The sequence below is a fragment of the Portunus trituberculatus genome, chromosome 28 (genome assembly GCF_017591435.1).
Source record: "Portunus trituberculatus isolate SZX2019 chromosome 28, ASM1759143v1, whole genome shotgun sequence".
Classification (NCBI taxonomy): domain Eukaryota; kingdom Metazoa; phylum Arthropoda; class Malacostraca; order Decapoda; family Portunidae; genus Portunus; species Portunus trituberculatus.
The window spans coordinates 11,871,203-11,893,402 of NC_059282.1; the positions used below are offsets into that span (position 1 = coordinate 11,871,203).

The 22,200-nt window shown below is 42.2% G+C and overlaps 1 long non-coding RNA gene across 1 annotated transcript; it reads right to left on the bottom strand.

Moving 5' to 3' along the window:
- Positions 1–3,214: 3,214 nt before the first annotated feature.
- Positions 3,215–18,922, bottom strand: LOC123510061. The gene is made up of 2 exons (XR_006676361.1): positions 18,242–18,922; positions 3,215–3,376 (listed from the first exon to the last, which is right to left on the bottom strand). It is a non-coding gene; the product is annotated as an uncharacterized LOC123510061 (long non-coding RNA).
- Between the last annotated feature and the right edge of the window lie 3,278 nt (positions 18,923–22,200).

The following is a 22,200-nucleotide window of genomic DNA, read 5'->3' on the forward strand; positions in this document are numbered from 1 at the left end:
TCAGCACAGGAGGCACGTTCATGTGTCGCTGCACAAAACAACCTGTTGCTACATCTTTGCAGAGGAAGTGAATGGTATCACTGATGTGAGAGTCATCATGAAGTGATGTATTTGCGTTATTGTTTTGACGTTTCATACATCTTTGACACCCACGCAATGCCGCCCGTGCCTGACCTGAGCCAAGAAAATCATCCTTACTCTGTCTTATTTCTCTCAACCACGTGGTGTTTCAGCTTGCCTGATGTACGTAATACTTCTGTCAATCAATCTAACAGTCGTGGGATCAATAAGCATGTCCTTCAGTCTCTATTGCAAATCTGAATTGTTCATCAACTGCTTGCTATTCTGTTTCTAACGTGCCCGTGATCACCACGATGCGCACTTTTGAACGATGAGGTGATGGTGCAAGTAGGCTAATGTGTCTGTTCACAAGCGCTGTTGAGTAGTGTTGCTTTATCTTTTATTTAATAAAAAGACGATAGGTGCCGAAATGTATAAGAAGCATAGAAGAAAGAAAGGATGTGTGGTGAATAAGTGTTTTCTCACGCAAACTTATGGATCCAATAACCAAATCTACTAGACTATATACCTTAGAATTCCAATCGTCTGCCAGAGGAACTACAGAGTCATTGATGACATTTGCAGTTTTCCGAGAATGAATTGGATCAGATTCATTCACACTGGGACCCGCAGTAGTGTAATGTGTACGTACAAAAAGTTGATGCACGGGACTTTGTTGCTTTAGGCGGGAACTTCGTGCTGCTTATCGACTTCAGGCAAAAGCATGACTTTTTCTGGCTACCGTCACCCGTACCCTTAGGTGTTTGTGACTCATTACTGTAGAATGGCTGCAAGGGACAGCTGTTGCTGCCTTGACAAGAGCCCGTTTCTCTTCCTACCTTTCCTCGTCCACCGCTCTCTTCCCTCCTCGACAAACATGTTAGTCTATCTCAGACAAGGAACAGCAACACCTGGGGTTGTTGCCGGGTGCATCGGTGTGTTTTAGACAGTGTGTTCCTGGGATGACTTGTTAACCTTCTCACATGGCGTACATGCACAGGAAAGGCATCATGCAAGGGAGAGACATCTCAACCCTTGGTTTACTCTCTCCACAAGCACACCACCACCACTACCATCACAACCCTGCCCATTCTAGTTGATCCTTACGTGCACGCGGCAACTGCATAAGTGTTAACGCACCACTGCAGTAATTCCTGAGACGTTAATCACCTACCAACACCTGAAACTCGCAGAACAAATCCTGTGTTGTGCTTGGAGGAGGCTGCAACAGCGTTTCACGGGTTCATGCTATCATAGGGATTTAAAACCGTGTCTTTCGTTGAGATATTCCTTTATTTCATTAGTGAGTTATCAAATAGTAGGAGGACTTACTCTTGTATGAAGACATACCTGAGGCATCTGAAGAGCTGTATTTCCAGACTTGTTATTGTGGTTTCGTAAGCTCTGTATCCTGATGATGAGGACATGTAAGGACGCCTCATGCCATTGGAAGAATGCGGAGAGTAAACATGACTAGCAGAGTGATTCCTCCCCTTTCAGTCTTTCTTTCTTTGCACAAATCTCATAAGAGGAAAAAAGGGTCACAACATATTAACAGGTGGTGGCAAGGGTGAGGCATGGGATGGGGGGATTGTGGATAAGGATGTGAGGACGTGCAGGGAGATAACCAGAAAAAAGGGAAAAAAAAGTTTTGAAAATAATGAAAAGTCTGAGGAGTGAGGCAAACCAAGTGAAAGAATGGATGGAAGTGAGATGAGGAAAAGAGGAAGAAAAAATTAAATGAGGGAATGGGAGAGAGGGAGAGAAAGAAATGATAAAATGATAGAAATAAGAATGAATGAATGAACAATGTGAAATAAAGGAGAGAACTGGAAACATTATATATATATATATATATATATATATATATATATATATATATATATATATATATATATATATATATATATATATATATATATATATATATATATATATATATATATATATATATATATAAAGTGGAGGAATGAATAGATAAAAAAAGAAGGACCTCTGACTTCAGATTTAGCTGACGGCCACTAAGCGTGCACACACATTATATATCCCCATACACAACACCCAATGCGCGAAATGCGATGGGTGTTGTAGAATTAGTGTTAAAAGGATTTCATGAAAATATATAAATAAATGCAAAACTTGCTCAAAACAAGTAGTTGCTTAATTTCTATTTTATAATTCTATTTTATTTATTTGTTTTCCATTATAGCCCTTTTTAACTTCAATGACGATGTAAAATAAAGATATTTTGAAGTAGGACAGATTGTGTGGTTAATTTTGGAGACGAGTCACACACAAGCTGTTATGGAAGAATCGTCACCACGGTTTCACTGCCGTTACTGCTTATAGAGTAGAACGCATTATAATGCAATGACCCTTTGCAGAAGCCTGAGAATTTCAAAGAGGTTGAATAAACACCTTGGATAAATGATATGCTGGAAAGATAGGACAGCCACCTGCGGCACTCGTGTGTGGCACTGGGCAGCGCCTTTGGCAATGAAGTCTTTTTTTTACTGAGAAGTGCACCATCTTTACATCGCGAAGAGCAGCACTAGAAGGCCGCCGGATGAACATGGTGTTGATTATGTCAAAATTCGAAGGCAACGAGTTTCATGATACTTGTAGTTCTTAATGCGAGGCTAAAAAGAAAGGAACAAATACCTTCATCTCAGGTAGATCAGTAGTATGGGGCGGAAGGCAGCGGATTTCGGTTATCAATAGCGTGTATACGTGACGCCCTGGGCTAGGGGTGTGGTAGGGTGCAGGCCTGGTTGTGGTGGGAGGCCTGACCCTAGCTGGTCTTACAGCTACTATTGCCAAGGGCCATGCTAGGGGCTGTCTTGGAGAACAAGACAGCCGGGAATGTCGAGCCAGCCTCCATAGTAGTTATGATGGACTCGGCAGCCAATCCATCTGTCACGTTATGTCATCTTTGTGATACTGAATGGCATAGATCGTGTCACCAATTATGACCAGAATATTCTGCTGTCTTCAAGTAGTGTTCTCGGTGATGGGCGGCGCCGATCACGTAGATACTGACTGTTGCCGGTAATTCTTTGATGCTTGCCTCATACTTCCTGTATCCTATAACTCATCCTATATGTGTTTATTTATTTGCTATTTTATTTATCAATATTTGTTTTATATTGATTAATCGCTTAACTTTTTTTTTATTATTTATCTATCTATCCATATATATACATTTATTATTTTTTGCTGCTACTGCTGCTGGTGCTAGTGCTGCTGTTGCTGCTGGGTACAGGATCATGGTCCTCCACGCTGTGCTGCACTCAGGAATTCATGGCAACACTGCATTCTGAAAAAAAGAGGAGTTTATAAAGAACGGTTTGTGGAGCAATTTATTCTTTGGCGTTCGTTTGACGCCAACTGTAATTAATTTGCTACATTGATGCATCATTATCTACTATTCTTCAAATAACAAGGTCTCCAACATTAAGCTTTACTTCACTGAGGTGTGTGTGTGTGTGTGTGTGTGTGTGTGTGTGTGTGTGTGTGTGTGTGTGTGTGCGCGCGCGCGCGCGCGTGCGTGCGTGCGCGCGCGTGGTTGGAGGGAGGCTTGTCATGACCTCTCCCAGAAACTGAGGTCAGGGTTCTACTCTCTTTCCTGCTTCCTCGCCTACTTTCTTTCCCCTTTTTTTTTTTTTTTTTTTTTTTTTTTTTTTTTACGTTCACTCATCCTGTTCTTTCTACAACTCTCTCTCTCTCTCTCTCTCTCTCTCTCTCTCTCTCTCTCTCTCTCTCTCTCTCTCTCTCTCTCTCTCTCTCTCTCTCTCTCTCTCTCTCTCGGCAGTTCTGAGCGATAACTTTCAAAGAATTCTGTTCCTTCTTGTTATGCTTCAGCCAGATTTCAGAGACTTGCGCTCAGGCGGGTGTTTGTTCGCGTCCGGGGAGGAAAAGAGGAGAGAGAGGAAGAGATGGGGGAGGGGGGAGAAGCGGGAGGGAAGAGCAGGAGGTAGGAACGGTTGAGCGAAATTTAGTTTCCTATCGTCCGTATTTCAGCTTGTGTTCTCAAGAGTTTCAGATTCTTTCAGTATGTTTAGTGTTTCTCAGAATGTTAGGTTTAGACTTTAGATGGAATAGGAGTGAGTGAGAATAGAAGTAGTCGCAATGAGCGGCTTCTAGTGACAGTAGATTTGACTAGTGAAACATTACCGCTTTTACTGATAAATTATACACAGCAGAATAATAAGGCGATGGTGTAGTAGCTGTAAAGTAATTGTGGTGCTGTTACTGGTTAACACGTGGCTTAGTATCGCTGATGTTTACTACATACGGAAAATGTTTCTTTAATTTTGATACAGCATTTGGAGACAGTTACTGGGAAGGTGGTTACGAGAGGTAGCGGAGGGCAGTGAAGAGCGGAAAGGGAGAGAGACAAGGGAGAAAGCATTGCCATACTTTAGGTAGCGTGACCTTTACACACACACACACAGAGAGAGAGAGAGAGAGAGAGAGAGACTGTGTGTGTGTGTGTGTGTGTGTGTGTGTGTGTGTGTGTGTGTGTGTGTGTGTCCCGCCCGCATGAAGTTCATTCCTCTCAGGTGGGATCAGCTCCGGTTGACTTCGGCTTTGGGACTCGTTCACCATCTACAGTTTTGTTCTCTTGTTAAGTCTTTAGATTACTACATGCATAACACACACACACACACACACACACACACACACACACACACACACAGGGCTGGCTGATTAACCATAAGGAGACTGTGGTGAATTATATACACGCGCTCCGCATGTTCCAATAAATAAACAGTTCATAGTAAATGGTATGTAGCAGTACCCCCACCTCACTTTTTTATTTTATTTTTGGGTCTTCCTGTACACACAGTTAATATATATATATATATATATATATATATATATATATATATATATATATATATATATATATATATATATATATATGAGGCGCTGGTGACGGAGCTAAGCGCCACCCAGATAAAAAATGAGGTTAGTATATAATTTTCTTCTCCCAAGCCTCTACTTTCCAGTGGTATAATTGTCAGAGCCATCCGACAACTCCAACATGGCCGAAAATCGCGGTAAAGAGAAGGGTGTGTAGCCTGTAGCGTAGGTTAGTCTGTCGAGTCCCGAGTACCAAGCGCCACATTTTCTCTTGTCCCACAGTGAAGCAGGAAGGAGAACAAAGGACCAGTATAGCGTTTTCTTCTCCCAAGCTCTACTTTCCGATCATGTAACTGCCAGCATTATCCACCAACTCCAACAAGATCGAAAATCGCGGAAAAGAGAAGGTAAATTCGCCCTTAACGTGTGCTGCTCTGTCGCGTCCCCAGTGAGTCAGGACCGGGAACCAAGCGACCATTCTTCCCGCATTCTCCCAGCCCAGCCGGTCTCAACACACGCCGCGCCACACTTCTGTGCATTCTCCTTTTTTTTGTGTGTGTTTAAGCGTGGATTTATTACCTGCTACGTACCATGGCTTCCACCAGCGGTGAGGGGGATGTACAGGGGCATACCCTAGTGGAGAAACAGGGGCGTAATCCAAGTGAATGGAAGAAAAACAAGGCAAAAAGGAAGCGTAACACCGGTCAAGCGTATGCGAGTAGTGTCACCGGAAAAGTTGTGACACGGAGGGAAATAGGGGCACCATGTAAGGATGGTTGCTTTGAAAAGATGGGAATGAATAATATTAAGGCTATTCATGAGTCATTTTGGGGTTTAGGTGACTTTGCTTTGCAAAATGCCTTTATTCAAAAGTTTTGTGTGAAAGGTGTGGTGAAGAGGCGTCGTGTTAAAGTGCATGGTGATCACCCCCCTAAGCGTTCGTGTACACGTGCGTATTCGTTCCTTTGTGGTGATAATACTATTCGTGTGTGTGCTACGGCATTTCGTAGTGTGTTAGGCATCTCTCCCAAGAGAGTACACACTGCTGTTGAGTCTGTGACTCCCACAGGCACGCCACGTGCGGACCGACGGGGTAAGCACGTGCCCAAGCACGCAATGCCCGTGTCACGAAAGAACCTTGTAGAGCAGCATGTAAAGAGTTTCCTGACTGTCTCTAGCCACTATACTCGTGCTAAGTCACCTCTAATGCGGTACCTGGACACAGACATGACCCTGAAGAAGATGTTCTTCCTGTACAAGGAGTGGCTTTTCGACACCGACGTGGACGAGGAACCTGTTAAGTTCTCCTATTATAGGAAGATCGTCCGTGGGTTTCGTCTAGGTTTTAAGTCCCCCAGCACTGATACTTGTTCAAAGTGTGACAGGTACGAGGTCAGCAAGAAAGATGCCAGCACAGAAGAGGAGGTAAATGACAAAATTTTATTTTTTTGTCTGTTACTATCTTACTAATTACTTACTTTACTTATTTACTTACTTTAACATCTCCTACATTAATATTGATACGTTCGAGGTGAATAACATGTTTCTATTATCTTTATTATTTTTATAGTATTTTTTTATCAACGAAATCTCATGTAAACGAAACCTAACCACAGATAGGAATATAGTGTCTGATATCGTGGAGGGTAATAAAATGTATGTAATGTAGACATCCTAAGCTTTCATTTAAGGCCAAATTGAGCGTTCTATCTTAATCCGTTCCGGAGATATTACATTCTGAAAATCGCAAAAACTTTCATAGCGTTTTTCTCCGTTTTTTTTTTTTTTTTTTTTTTTTTTTTGGCGCTTGGCTCCCTCTGTCACCAAGCGCCTCATATATATACACACAGTAAGCATCCACCCCCTGGTGATTCTCAGCTTGGCGAAATTCTCTTTTGGCGGTAGGGTGGCCAAGGACCACCAAGTGCACGCTTGGCGAGTTGAGTTCAAACTTGGCGGCCGCACGGCGAACCACGCGGCTCCCCGGTGACGTCAGATCTCTTTCTAAACCTATTAGAACGCAGTGTGAGAGTCCCTTCAGCCATTATGGTTGTGCTACCCTCTGTTCTGCTACCGTGGGAATGAATTCTGGCGATTTACCGCCAACATGGCCTCTACCAGCGCAACAGGTGCTACCGATGGGGCTAAGGACGAAAGTGAGCGAGGGAAAGGGTGAAAAAACGGGAGGAAAGCATCACAAATCGTACGGTGTAAGTGAAAAGGAGAAAATTATCAAGATGATAGAAGAGGGAAGCAGAAATTGTGACATAGTTAGAGCATTAAATGTACCAGAGTCAACAGTGAGGTGATTACGAAAGGCCAAAAAGGATATTAAAAAACTGAAATTACTCGGAAATATTTTACCTGCAAACCAGGCTCATCTGGGCAGGGCCAGCATGATCCACATAGGGCTATGAGAGACCAAACTTTGCGTAACCATATGCTGGTAATTACTGAACACTATGTTTTCCAGTGGTTAAGTTAGAGACTTTAAGGGAGGGAGGGAGTGTGGACGGGATTCAGAGCAGGGAAACTGCACGCGAATATTACGCTGGTGTTTGTAAAAAAAAAAAAAAAAGTTGAAAGCCCTCCTCTATTCACTGCATCGAAGGGATGGCTGCAGAGGTAAAAAAAAAAAAAAAAACGATGTACATTAAAGCATGCGAAACACCAAGATTCTTCAGCGATGAGGAAAGTGATGGTAGCAACTAAGCTGCCCCCATTGCCACCCCGACGTCACCAGCCAAGCAAGCCTAACTTCATTCCTTTTAAGGTTACTTTCAGCCTCTACATAATTTCTTATATATATATATATATATATATATATATATATATATATATATATATATATATATATATATATATATACAGTACTCGCCAGCGTAATGCGACCATGGGACCGAGTGGTCGCATTACGGTGGCGAAAAAAGAATGATGTTTTTCGAGGATGAATAAAAATAGCCAGGGAAATGCGACCATACAGTGACGTCACAGCACGCCGCCTGTGTATGCCGGTACCCGCGAAATCTTCTCAGTCTCTCTCTGGTAGCGGTCGGTGGGGTGCAGTTCTTCGCCGCGCTCTCTTCCCACACCACCTCCCGGATTATAGCAGTTTAGCGGTGGTTGGCGGTGCTAGTGACCATACTATGGCACCTACCAAGGATTTGTCTAGTGATTGCATAGCGCAGATAGTGGGGCTAAAGGCTGCAGGCCATACAATCAAGGAAATTTGCCAATTTACTGGTGCTGGCCCGACGAGTGTTAAGAAGTACGTTCGATTATGGCGTCAGGGCGGCTGCAAGGAAACGCCAACAATTAAGCCTCGGCCTGGCGGTATCAGGAAAACATCCAAACGTGCTAATAACATCCTGAAACGTACTATGGTATCCCAAACGTCTACTACAGCTAGAAGAATAAAGGAAGAGAATCCTGGAGCCTTTGCAGGGGTGTCAGTGAGGACAGTGTCACGGCGCTTAAATGAACTGGGGTACAACAGCTACAAGCGCACCAAGAAGCCTCTCATTACCAAGAAGCAGAAGGTAAAGAGGTGTAATTTTGCCAAGAAATATGGACAGTGGACTGATGAACAGTGGCTCAGGGTTCTGTGGTCTGATGAGGCAAATTTTAACATTACATGTAATCGTAACTCTCGAGTGTATCGTCGTAAAGGTAGTGATCCGCTAGATCCACGTTACATTGAGAGTACAGTAAAGCACCCTGATACTATTATGGTCTGGGGCTGTTTCACTGGACTGGGCCCTGGAAAGCTTGTTGTATTACCCCCTAATGTGAGAGTGAATGCTGAAATCTATATGGACCTCCTTGCTGAACATTTGCATGAGTCACTGGAATTAACAGGTGCATATGTTTTTGGTGTGTTTTTCTGGGGGGGGGTCGCATTACGCTGACGAGTACTGTATATATATATATTGTAACAATGTAGAACAGGTTGGTGGATGGGTGGTGAAAGGAAGCTCTCTCTGAGGAAGCCCTATGGGCGAAACGTTAGGGGAATAAAGTACTCCTGCTACTTCTGAGTTTCCTTTCACCACCCATCCACCATATATATATATATATATATATATATATATATATATATATATATATATATATATGACGAACTGACTTTCTGCATTGACTCTCTCTCTCTCTCTCTCTCTCTCTCTCTCTCTCTCTATATATATATATATATATATATATATATATATATATATATATATATATATATATATATATATATATAGTGTCAGCTCGGAAAGTCAGTTCGTCAATTTTTTTTTTTTTTTACCTCTAAGAATACCATCAAAATGCAACGCAATATGTTAGTTCGTTTTCTGTGGCGACTCTGGCAACGCTATGAGACTGCGTAGTAACACTCAGTGTGCCTACGGCATTTGTAAAAGGAGGTTGTGCACTTGTTGCTCCCGCTTGACGTCACGTGTTTGTGACTATTTTAGTGTGATTTGTACTTATTTGACTGTCTTATTAATGACGAGGAGGGTTACTACACGTGATGACACGATGGCAGTGATCACCCTCTACAAGGCTAATCACACAGTGAAAGAGATAGCTGCACGGACTTGCGTCAGTGTACGCGTATGCCAGAAATTGGTGAAGCGGTTCAAGGAGGAGGGGGGGACAGGAATTCCTGCTCCTAGACCCAAGTCTGGTAGACCAAAATTAATCTCTCCTTCAACTATAAAACTTATTAGCAGGCAAGTTAAGGCCAACCCCCGCCTAACTGCAGCTGAGATTAAGGGGAATAACCAACAGTTGCTGAGTAGGCCATCCTTGCGTTGTGTGCAGCAGTGCCTTCGTGATGATCTCAACTCAAGTTTTCGTGCACGTATGAAGCCAGTTCTCACCAACTCTACAGTGAGTATAATATTGCCATATGCTTCATATTTCACTGATATAAAGGTATCCACATTTAGCCTACACACACACACACACACACACACACACACACACACACACACACACACACACACACACACAGCGCTGGCTTCACAAGCCAGATGACCGGGGTTCGATTCCCCGGCCGGGTGGAGATATTTGGGTGTCTCCTTTCACGTGTAGCCCCTGTTCACCTAACAGTGAGTAGGTACGGGATGTAAATCGAGGAGTTGTGACCTTGTTGTCCCGGTGTGTGGTGTGTGCCTGGTCTCAGACCTATCCCAAGATCGGAAATAATGAGCTCTGAGCTCGTTCCGTAGGGTAACGTCTGGCTGTCTCGTCAGAGACTGCAGCAGATCAAACAGTGAATTACACACACACACACACACGTGTGTGTGTGTGTGTGTATATATATATATATATATATATATATATATATATATATATATATATATATATATATATGTATATATATATATATATATATATATATATATATATATATATATATATATATATATATATATATATATATATATATATATATATATATATATATATATATATATATATATATATATATATATATATATATATATATATATATATATATATATATATATATATATATATATATATATATATATATATATATATATATATATATATATATATATATATATATATATATATATATATATATATATATATATATATATATATATATATATATATATATATATATATATATATATATATATATATATATATATATATATATATATATATATATATATATATATATATATATATATATATATATATATATATATATATATATATATATATATATATATATATATATATATATATATATATATATATATATATATATATATATATATATATATACACACACACACACACACACACACACACACACACACACACACACACCGCGTCTGTGTATATATGTATGTATGTACACACACACACGCGTGTGTGTGTGTGTGTGTATGTATATATATATATATATATATATATATATATATATATATATATATATATATATATATATATATATATATATATATATAGATAGAGAGAGAGAGAGAGAGAGAGAGAGAGAGAGAGAGAGAGAGAGAGAGAGAGAGAGAGAGAGAGAGATAGTACACGACGCGGCAGTAGGCCGGGTCCTACTCGCCCGGCCTACAATTTGGCGAAAAAAAAGAATCGATCGATACTCTGTACGAAACTTTTAGGACTTGTTAGTTGGCCGGTTAGGCCGGCAGCTAGTGGGCGGAGCTTAATGCTGCGGGCGCCAAAAATGGCTTAGTCACTCACCAGTTCCCAGTGGACGACGTTTTCACGAGACTCACGAAGTTTAAAACCGCGTGTTATTGCCACGTCGCGGTGTTATCAGTGGTTCTGTGTTCTTAATATGGGGAAAAACACACATTTAGCGCAAGATAATATCGCTCAGATCATTGCATTGAAAGAATCTGGGCTGCAAACAAAGGACATAGTTGCACAACTTGGTGTGAGTGAGCGTTCTGTACGCCGTTGGGTTGCTAGATTCAACCAGCAGGGCAGCCGGGACACACCAACCCATGAAAGAAGGCCAGGCCCTAGTAAAAAAACCAGTGATCGTTGCAGGAACATAGTGAAGCGTGTGTTAGAGTCTAACCCTCGTATCTCAGCCAGAAAAATTAAGGAAGAAAACCCTAGGTTGCTGGGAGACGTCTCTGTGCGTACGGTGTCCCGCCTCATAGCCGAGCTGGGCTACAGCAACCATCGCACAGTGAAGAAGCCCCTCCTCACCCGTAGGCACAAAGTGAATAGGGATGAGAAGTGGCTGACTGTACCATGGTCCGATGAAAGGACCTTTACGGTGACTTGCAATAGGGACGGAAACGTGTACAGGCCACGCGGTAGTGACCCACTAGACCTCCGCTACACGTGTGCTACGGTTAAGGACTTCATCAGGAGGAAAGGAAACCCAATAAAAGTATTGAATGTAAGTACAGACTGTTGTTTATTGAATATTTCCATAACTATGTGCCATTTTTTTTTTTTAACTGCCCGGCCTACTGCTTCGTCGAGTACGACACACACACACACACACACACCCGGTAGCTCAGTGGTTAGAGGGCTGGCTTCACAAGCCAGAGGACCGGGGTTCGATTCCCCGGCCGGGTGGAGATATTTGGGTGTGTCTCCTTTCACGTGTAGCTCCTGTTCACCTAGCAGTGAGTAGGTATGGGATGTAAATCGAGGAGTTGTGACCTTGTTAACAAGTCCCGGTGTGTGGTGTGTGCCTGGTCTCAGGCCTATCCGAAGATCGGAAATAATGAGCTCTGAGCTCGTTTCGTAGGGTAATGTCTGGCTGTCTCGTCAGAGACTGCAGCAGATCAAACAGTGAAACACACACACACACACACACACACACACACACACACACACAGTCAGCGCCGGCAGTATTGGCGTTTCCACGTCTAAGCTAGTGGCAAGAAAGATACCATGCCATAAAACGGTGGCTCAAATAGTCGTACGTCTGGAGAATTGGCACGCCAGAGGCGGGGATAGGGAGGAAGACCAGGCAGCTTTTGCCCTTCAGTTGGTTAGTGTGACGCAGATCTTTGTGGTAGACGGTAGAAGTTTTTTTTTTTTTTTTTCTGTGAACCATGTGCTTTACTTTCTTTACTCTTCTTATAGCTCTTACTTTTTTTTTATAATTTCTAAACAATGGGCTTGGGGAAGGATATAAGCAAGTACCAGCTGTCAGTTATTGCTGCTCTGGTAAAGGAAGGAAAGTCCAGCAAAGAAATTTCAAGCACCACCGGTCTTTCAATGCGTTCTGTGCAAAGGTGGACCAAGCGGTGTCTGGAGGCAGGTGATGTCGGCCCAGAGCTCCCCAGAAAAAGGCCAGGGGGAATTCGTAAAACTACACCCAGGACCCTGGAGATCCTACAGCGCCAACTTGACAGAGAACCTTACATTTCTGCTAGAGAATTAAAAAAGAAGAACCCGCAGATGCTAGCCAATGTGTCTGTGAGGACCGTGCAACGTCTTCTCCATGACGATCTTGGTTACAGATACCTTAAACCTCAGAGAAAATTTATTACAGCCCGGCAACAGAAGAAACGAGTTTGGTTTTGTCAAAAATATATTGCCTTGAATGAAGATAAGTGGAAACAAGTCTTGTGGTCTGGCGAGGCAACCTTTACCATCACTAGCAACCAAGGGAAGATAAAGATATGCAGTGATACAGATCTCCACTCCTCGAGGTATAACGAGGGGACTGTCAAACACACTGACTCGGTTGTGGTTTGGGGTGCCTTTGGGTATCATGGTGTTGGAAAGTTAGTGATATTACCCAAGAACGTTACGATCAACACGGAGAAGTATCTGGAGCTTTTGGCAGACCATCTTGAAGACTGTTTCGAAATTTGTCAAAGTGAAGTGTACCAGCAGGATGGATTATCTGCTCACACAGGTAGATTGGTAACTGGTTGGCTGGATTTCGTGGGAATTGAATACATAAAGGATTGGCCAGATAACAGTCTTGATATCAGCCCAATAGAAAATTTGTGGGCTGTAATGAAAGCGAACTTGAGGAAGAACGATACATCAAGTTATTCAAAACTTGTTGCCGCTCTTGAAGATATCTGGTCTAACTTCTCTCCATCCTTCCTTCAAAACCTTGCCCTCTCCGTCCCCCATCGCCTCAAAATCTGCCTTAAGAAAAAGGGAGACCGCATCAGATACTCATTGTCGGTAAGTATTCAATAAAAAAATAAAAAATAAATATATAAATAAATATATATATATATATATATATATATATATATATATATATATATATATATATATATATATATATATATATATATATATATATATATATATATATATATGCTGGAGCGCGGGTTATGCAAATGACGTATGCTTATTTTGTTGGCGTCACACACACACACACAGCTTGTGTCTGTCAGTTAAGCGGTGGCCGTCCTCCGCCTAATAAGGTGTCTAATGGCACTTGGCACATTCCTTGACTATTGCCATATACTTACCTCTTAATAACTGCTATAGGATGCACGAAGCACTCCGCGTTTCGGCTCTCTCTACATACTACATACTTTGTATAAGTACCTCTCAGATTATAACTAAAACTGGCTTTGCTCGACGTACAACTAACCGCTTGCTTTAACACTGCCGCCAGGCGTTTAATGAATCACCACCGTTCCCCCCAAAAGGTAAACAAGTTCATCAGAGCGTGTTACTAAAAAGATGTTGAAAGTTAACAAGCCATAGCTACAGCAAGACCATACATTATCAGTAAAGCATGTGATGTAATGTAATCCTCGTTTACCATACAGTGAATATCAGTGCAGTGTCTCACTACATCCATGATTGCTTTGCTTTGCCCCGTCGTGCGATCCTGAAACCTTTGCCTTCTGCCCGCCGCGAAGGTAACCGAGTTAATTTTGCGAAGAAATACTTTCAGTGGCTTGTAAAAGAGAAATAAAAGTGTTTTTGTTGAACGGATACACCCAAGACTAGAGTCAGAAGACCAATAAGTGTGGCCTTTCTTAACCAAATATACAAGTGAAAACTGTTAAACACCTAGGTATTGTAATGGTATGGGGGGGGGGGGCATTTACATATGGTGCTGAGGAATTGGTTTTTCTTGAGCCAGGTGTTTCTACGTATGAGGTTACTATATACCTAGGATTGCTTTATAATTACCTGGAATTGTACTTTAAAAAGTATAATTCAGCAATATTTCAACTAGACAGTTGTCCACGTCATAGTGACAAGCTAGTAAAACAGCGGTTTTATCAATTGTGCACTTGACTATATTGAGAATTGGCCTAGTAATAGTCTAGATTTAAATCCAATCGTAAATCTTTTGGGCTAATGTAGAAACCAAACTGAGACAGGAAAACACCACCAGTTCGTACAAACCAAAACGAATAGAATCCATCTTGGATGTATGGAATAGTCTGGATAGTGACACTCTGGGCAACCTTGTTGACTCTTTTCCAAGTATATTACGCGACGTTATAAAGAAAAAGGGCAATGTATCCAAATACTGGAGTGTGATAAGTGTGACCACTGATTGTTTTCGTGGGGTGGGAGATTCCCTTATTTGGATGTGTTGCCTGCCGCGGCAGCCTAATAAGTAGCGCAGAAATATATATATATATATATATATATATATATATATATATATATATATATATATATATATATATATTTTTTTTTTTTTTTTTTTTTTTTCTCCCATATTTTTACATTTTGCAGTACCTTTCAGGTATTTTTTTTTATTAATTTCACTTACATTTTGGTCTCGAGTCGAAGAAAGGGAGAAGGAGAATCTCCTCGAGTAGCACCACCCGTTACTGAATGCATGCGAGAGGTCAGCGGGTACAGTACAAGCGTGTGAGAAGCCGGAAGGCTGATAGAGGTTGGGAACACCACCTTTCTTTCTCTATCTCCTGTACCTCCCTCTGCACACCATCACCAAAGGTGGAGGAGACATGATAACCCTGAGAGCCATAACACACACACACACACACACACACACACACACACACGTTAGCTCAGTGGTTAGAGCGCTGGCTTCACAAGCCAGAGGACCGGGATTCGATTCCCCGGCCGGGTGGAGATATTTGGGTGTGTGTCCTTTCACGTGTAGCCCCTGTTCACCTAGCAGTGAGTAGGTACGGGATGTAAATCGAGGAGTTATGACCTTGTTGTCCCGGTGTGTGGTGTGTGCCTTTCTCAGGCCTATCCGAAGATCGGAAATAATGAGCTCTGAGCTCGTTCCGTAGGGTAACGTCTGGCTGTCTCGTCAGAGACTGCAGCAGATCAAACAGTGAAACACACACACACACACACACGCGCGCGCCCGTAGTTTAATGATTAGCCCACTCACCTCACAATCGAGAGGGCCCGTGTTCGAGTCCCGGGCGAGGAGAGGCAAATGGGTAAGTCTCTTAATGTGTAGCCCCTGTTCACCTAGCAGTAAATAGGTACGGGATTTAACTCGAGAGGTTGTGGGATCGCTGTCCCGGTGTATGGAGTGTGGTGTGATCTCAGTCCTACCCGAAGATCGGTCAGTATGAGCTTTGAGCTCTTTCCGTAAGGGAAAGGCAGGCTGGGTGACCAACAGGCGACTGTGGTGAATAAAACAAACACACACACACACACACACACACGCCCGGTAGCTCAGTGGTTAGAGCGCTGGCTTCACAAGCCAGAGGACCGGGGTTCGATTCCCCGGCCGGGTGGAGATATTTGGGTGTGTCTCCTTTCACTTGTAGCCCCTGTTCACCTAGCAGTGAGTAGGTACGGGATGTAAATCGAGGAGTTGTGACCTTGTTGTCCCGGTGTGTGGTGTGTGCCTGGTCTGTTCAGGCCTATCCGAAGATCGGAAATAATGAGCTCTGAGCTCGCTCCGTAGGGTAACGTCTGGCTGTCTCGTCAGAGACTGCAGCAGATCAAACAGTGAACACATACACACACACACATACACATACACCGCTACCACCACATCACCACCATCTCCTGAATCTCAGCCACCATCATGCTCCACAGTTTTCTGTATTTAATTTCCACAAGAGCAGGCTGCCACCGCTCGGGAAGCGCTGGAAGGGTCGTCATAGTGCTTGCAGACAATATATATATATATATATATATATATATATATATATATATATATATATATATATATATATATATATATATATATATATATATATATATATATATATATATATATATATATATATATATATATATATATATATATATATATATATATATATATATATATATATATATATATATATATATATATATATATATATATATATATATATATATATATATATATATATATATATATATATATATATATATATATTTTTTTTTTCCTCCTTCGCGGGATAAAATGAGAACAAATAAAAGCAAAACTCGTACTTTAGTAATTTTCTTGAAATCAAGAGTTGTGATTTTCTTATAATTATGTATTGTTATTTTTATTATTGATACATGTATTTGGTAACAAATCCATTATTATCTTCCTTAATTGGTTGAACATATTTAAAAAATTCCAACTAGATCTCACTATGTAATTTTCACACACACACACACACACACACACACACACACACACACACACACACACACACACACACACAATCGACTCACAATCGAGAGGGCCGGGTTCGAATCCCGATAAGCGGCGAGACAAATGGGCAAGTCTCTTAATGTGTGGCCCCTGTTCACCTAGCAGTAAATAGGTACGGGATGTAACTCTAGGGGTTGTGGCCTCGCTTTCCCTGTGTGTGGAGTGTGTTATGTGGTCTCAGTCCTACCCGAAGATCGGTCTATGAGCTCTGAGCTCGCTCTGTAATGGGGAAGACTGGCTGGGTGATCAGCAGGCGACCGAGGAGGTGAATCACACACACACACACGGTCCGGTAGCTCAGTGGTTAGAGCGCTGGCTTCACAAGCCAGATGACCGGGGTTCGATTCCCCGGCCGGGTGGAGATATTTGGGTGTGTCTCCTTTCACGTGTAGCCCCTGTTCACCTAGCAGTGAGTAGGTACGGGATGTAAATCGAGGAGTTGTGACCTTGTTGTCCCGGTGTGTGGTGTGTGCCTGGTCTCAGACCTATCCCAAGATCGGAAATAATGAGCTCTGAGCTCGTTCTGTAGGGTAACGTCTGGCTGTCTCGTCAGAGACTGCAGCAGATCAAACAGTGAATTACACACACCGCGTAGTGTAGTGGTTAGCACACTGCTCACAACCGAAAGGGTCCGGGTTCGAGTCCCGGGAGCTGTCAGGCAAATGGGCACGCATCTTAATGTGTAGCCTCTGTTCACCTTGCAGTAAATAGGTACGGGATGTAACTCGAGGGGTTGTGGTCTCGCTTTCCCGGTGTGTGTGGTGTGTGATGTGGCCTCAGTCCAACCCGAAGATCGGTCAGTAAGAGCTATGAGCTCATACCGTAGGGGAAAGGCTGGCTGGGTGACCAACAGGCAACCGTGGTGAATAACACACACACACACTCTCTCTCTCTCTCTCTCTCTCTCTCTCTCTCTCTCTCTCTCTCTCTCTCTCTCTCTCTCTCTCTCTCCACACACACACACAAGGGTGTATAGTCAACTGCACACACCAGACAGCTTACACGTTCTTTCTTTATAAAGGTCTGTACTGACTTTAATATTCTTCACAAAAAAGGTAGCTTTGTTACTGCATGTACTATTGCCCAGTATCTCTCGGAGCACCACCAGGCCTTGCCGCAAATAGCCCACATGACACATGGTTCATGCCAGAGGGCGGCAGCGTCAACGCCCTAGATAGAGGTGGGAAGGGACGGAGGGAAGCCCACGCTCGCCAAACTTACGTTGAAATCGATTTTCCTGGCGTGAGTTGGCGAGTGCTGGGTGTAGGCCTACTGTAGCGCCAGCTTATCAACACCAAACTATCGACGAAGCTTGTTTTGTACTTGTAGATTCTGCACACCTGGCGGCCATCTGCTGCTGCCTGGCCGCGAACTGCTGTCTGATGACCAAAGAGTAAACGTTAAGTGTAAAACAGTGTTTAATAGGATCATTTACATTTTTTGGGGGGATAGGGAGGGGAAAGAAAAAAATGTTGGGTACGTGGGAAAGGTTGAAGGTATCCGGATAAAGTTATGGGATGAAGCGACTGAGGCGATGGTGAAGCAGGGCGGCGGGCGGCGGGCAGGCGCCTTTCCTCACTGCACCTCTCACTGGTTTATATTCCTTATGTCACACTGGCGGGCCGGACACACGAGACGAATCGAGGCTTCACGCACTAGTACTTTATGTAGGATCCTAATAGTTCCACTAAGAGCAACTAAATCGGTCCATTAATTCGACAACCTCAATCAATACGGTGCAAACACTGGCCAAAATATGTTAGGATGTACTGCGGCAACCTTCCCGGCAAGCTGCCTCCTACTCGTTTCTTCTTCCCACCGACTGTGGCGCCACTATCGCCGCGCTTGCCTGCTCATACCCCTCCTCCCCTGCTGCTGTCTTCCTTTCACCTCACTCTTTGCCCTGTTGTGGCTCCTTTTACCACAACTAGTGAAAGCTTCTTGTTGTGGATCATGATGGGCGTCAACATGGATCGACATGAAGGATTGTCAATCCCTAACCATGCAGTGTTCCATGTCAGAGATCTATAAAGGCACCGCTCCTGCAGCGTTCAAGATCTTAATGATGAACACTAAGAAACCATAAAATGAATTGCATAAGTTATTTTAGCAAATTGGTAACTGCAGTGAAAGTAACCTGTCATAGACTACAATTATTATTCTTCTGACCGATTGGACTATGCACTTTCCTGGAGTGTGAATAGCTGTAATTGTGACTCTCCGCGATTCATTTATTTATTCATTTTCCTGTGTGATTCTTGCTTATGCTTACAATATGCTAAAACTATCAAAATTTGAATGTTTCCATCGCGTAAAGATCATTAATTCAGCGTAGCACAGTAGCATGTGCGACGTCCCATACCAATGTCGGGATATATATATATATATATATATATATATATATATATATATATATATATATATATATATATATATATATATATGTGTGTGTGTGTGTGTGTGTGTGTGTGTGTGTATATACTTTTCTCAGTTTAATTTTCATGAGATATACACCAGAAGCACATGGGTATGCGCTCATGCTAAGCACATCTAGACATCAACATTAATATCGTCGTCTGTGTGTTATATGTGCATGTGATTTGATATATGTCAACTCAGAAGATAGAAAAGTGTAAAATCTGTTACTTATCATGAGTCATTGTAACCTCAGAGCGTACCCCGAGGTCTGTCACCCTGTTTGTGTTGCTGGCATGACTTCGCCAGTCTGGTTGCTATGTTGGCTGCATGACTATTTATATATAAGATGGGGTGGTATATGGCGGCTACCTCAATTTTGTGGCAAGAGCTCTTTTTGTACCCACATATACTTACTGTTGTCTCTAGGTGGATGGCTGCTATTGGGTGGCAACAATATCATGCTGATGATTGGAAGAAGTTAAATGATAAAAATTTGATAGCGTTATCAGAGAGAGAGAAGAGAGAGAGAGAGGAGCTAATGACTAGAATAAGATAGAATCACACACACACACACACACACACACACACACACACACACACACACGTATATTGCTTTACTCTCCCCGTCACCTTTCTCTTGAGTCTACCAATGTAAAAGGAGTTTGCGCACACCCACCGGCACGCTGCTGTACACGTGGCGACAGAACACGTGCAGCAGTTGGTATGGGAGTCCAGGGGGCGGGAGGCTAGACTGGCATGGGGAGGGAGAAGAAAAGCTCGCCGTTAGAGTGGAGGGGAAGGAAGGAGGGGCTATGCGTTTATACAGAAGTCACAGTCATAGGGATAAAAGTGATAAACATTCATCGCTGTACAGGTTGGTAATGTTGACAAAAAAAAATAAAATAGAGAAAAAAAAAAAGAAAGTTCAGTTACGTTGAGTTGAGTAAGTGATGTAATGTGATGTGGCATGGTGATCAATACAAAAACATTCAAGGATCGTTGCCAGTTGAAAATGTATGGAGAGAGAGAGAGAGAGAGAGAGAGAGAGAGAGAGAGAGAGAGAGAGAGCAGGGCGAGGCGAAAATAATTAGGTGGAAATGTATCCGGCTTTATAAATTAAGAGATCGCCATAGAAATTGACTGAACATTAATTATAGTGTAAATGTTTTTAAACACTTACTTTTTGCTACTTAAGAACGCTTCGTAATACAAAAGACAGCATTTATGCCTCCACAACAGTGCCCTCATAATGCAAGGTTAAGCATGTTCATGTCGTCTTCCATATAAGTGTCAATCATTAATTTAATCATGTGCACAAATCTGTATTATGTTTTTATTCTTCGAAAAATAGTTATTGAAGACTATTATTGTTTCTTACTCTATGAAGCGAGACGAATGAAGATGCTTGCCACATCTTCGCGCGCCACCCCTCAAATTGAGCGGGAAAATCGCAAGAGCGTGGGATGCGGGCGTCTTAGTGGGGAGACTTTCATAGGAAGCAATATTCCTTTCACCATTGCTCTTACTCATTCTTTAGCTTGATAATTGGTGAATCATTGGAGGAATGACCTGTAGGAGTGTTTTTAATAGAGATGAATATGTGTGAAAGTTTAAGAACATATTTGTAGTACTTCGTCATCATGATAATGAATCTCTCTCTCTCTCTCTCTCTCTCTCTCTCTCTCTCTCTCTCTCTCTCTCTCTCTCTCTCTCTCTGACAAGTGGCTTGAAAGCATGTTACGGTATCTGAACAACGTGGGGAAGAGCTGTTGTCTTGAATAAGGTCTTGGGATCAAGTGAATCTGTGGTGGGTGTGGGTGGGGCGGTGTGATAGACAATGGAGTTGAATGGACCATGCGCCAGGAAGAACAGATCGCTTGCTCGCTTGTTTGTTTGCTCCTTTTCAGCTTTTTCTTTTACCGGTATATATATATATATATATATATATATATATATATATATATATATATATATATATATATATATATATTGAAATGGGTAATAGTTTTTCGTTCGTGTACCTGCCTGCGTAAAAGAGGCAATAGAAACAGGAGACGAACCGTTTATGTATGTCGACATTCTTTTGCTATTTCTTGCATGCATTCACCCTCAAGCGTCCTCTCTCTCTCTCTCTCTCTCTCTCTCTCTCTCTCTCTCTCTCTCTCTCTCTCTCTCTCTCTCTCTGGTGTGTGTGTGTGTGTGTGTGTGAGTGAGTGAGATTTAATTCCCACGCCAGCTCAAGCTGGTTTCCTTTCCTTTCTTACTCCTCGTTGATTTTCGACTTTTAGTGAACATTTTGGTAGGAAAGAGAATATACTAGTTTTTTTTTTTTTTTTTTCAGGACCTTCAGGTAAATCATTACGCTTTTTTCTATGATTTCTTGGTAAATCCTCCTGTTCTTCAAGCATTTCCTTAACAGAGAACAACACTTCATCTTTCTGCTCCTGTGATTGAAGCCAGTCCAGTTTAAATCTAGGGTCTAATAAAGAAAAAAAAAAAAAAAAGCCGCCACCCGAATGTCTTATTTCGATAAAAGGATCCAATCTTTCTTTTATAGATGCAAGTAGTAATATAATTTCGCCAGTTTTTCACAGCACTTGGCGAATCTCAGCTTGGCGAAATTCCCTTTTGGTGATAGGGTGGCCACGGACCACCGAGTGCACGCTTGGCGATTTGAATTCAAACTTGGTGGTCCCCTGGCGGCCGCATGGGGAACCTCGCGGTTCCCCGGTGACGTCAGACCTCTCTAAACCTATCAGAAC